This window comes from Nematolebias whitei, chromosome 19 (genome assembly GCF_014905685.2).
Source record: "Nematolebias whitei isolate Nwh7 chromosome 19, NemWhi1, whole genome shotgun sequence".
NCBI lineage: Eukaryota > Metazoa > Chordata > Actinopteri > Cyprinodontiformes > Rivulidae > Nematolebias > Nematolebias whitei.
Genome location: NC_056516.1, coordinates 40292365 through 40293792, shown reverse-complemented (window position 1 = coordinate 40293792; position 1428 = coordinate 40292365). Strand labels below are relative to the sequence as shown.

At 34.9% G+C, this 1428-nt stretch overlaps 1 protein-coding gene across 1 annotated transcript in view; it reads right to left on the bottom strand.

Moving 5' to 3' along the window:
- LOC119425556 (ephrin type-A receptor 7) overlaps positions 1 to 1428 on the bottom strand; it is a 106660-nt gene that overhangs the window by 11041 nt on the left and 94191 nt on the right. The gene's annotated exons all lie outside the window — the stretch shown is intronic.

Genomic DNA, 1428 nt, shown 5'->3' with positions numbered 1-1428 from the left:
GGCTTCAGCTTAGACAGCCGTCTCAGCTGAAAAAAACAGGATTTGACAAGGGTTGCACCATTTGTTGGTAACATAGATTGCGACCCCTCTCCTCATGCTTACTTGCAGCTCTCTCTGCAACTCCTGTTTGCCTGCACACAGTGAAAGCTAGTTAACTCCACTGTAGAGTCCGGTATATCATCACAACAAGTCTCTGTGAAACACACCACTGAGGCCTCCTGAAACACAAGCTGACTCCAGATGAGTGCTGCTAGTTTGGCCATCTTATTTACCAGCGACCGATCATTCCCCATAATAATAGATAAATAATAGATTTTTTTTTTCATCCGACATGGTGCTTCGGCTAATTAAGGTTCAAGACTTGAAAAATCAAGACCAGCAGGAGAGCGGCTGTTACAGTGAGTAATGGCAAAATGAAAAACAAAAAAACATGATCTATTGGAATCTAACACAGATGATATGGAGGAGATAAAGAAATCTCTGAACTTTATGAGTACTGAAATTACAAATTTGTCAACCCAACAGAAACTTTTGATCGGTTTGTTTGAAGAAGTGAAACAATTAAGAGTACAATTAAACATGAAGGATAAAAAATAAATGAACTTGAGCATAGGATGGATGAATTGGAACAAAACTCTAGGCAAGACAATATAATCATATCTGGTCTTGCATTAAAATCTTCATATTCAAAGGCCACTTCAAGAGAAGGTATTGCTGAAGATGCATCTCCACAAGAACAGAGGACTCTCGAAGAACAGGTGGTGACTTTTCTACAGAACAAGGAAATAGACATTAAATATGAAGACATTTCTCTATGTCATACATTGCCTAACAAAGCTGAGAAATCTAAACCGATTATTGTGGTAAAATTCATTAGTAGAAATCTAGAAATGCAGTAATCATGCAGGCAAATAAACTTAAGGGAACTAATGTGTTTATTAACAAACATTTGACAAAAAGAAATGGTATCATTGCACGCGAAGCAAGGTTGTTACGGAAAAGAAAAAAGATAGTCTCAACGTAGACAAGAAATGGAAAGATATGGATTAGAGTACAGGAAGGGTTGCAAGCGAAGATAATACAAGATGTGAAGGAATTGGAAAAAATTGGATAAGTATATAAGATAAGATATATTAGAAAACTATGCTCGATGATTCACATATAAGGAGGACTAAGTAAAATGGTTTAACGAAAGACAATAGCTTACTCATGACGAATGAGGATTTGGAATTTAAAATATATAATGATGATGAAGAACTAGATAGAAATCTTTTTCCAGCTAAAAAAGACAGTAAATACTACAATGAAGAACAGTTTAAGGAAGTTAACATGACAAATGATGATCTTTCTATAATTCATTTGAACTGTAGAAGTATAAATACAAATATATCTTACATGCTAGAAAATCTCCAAAACATAAAAAAACTT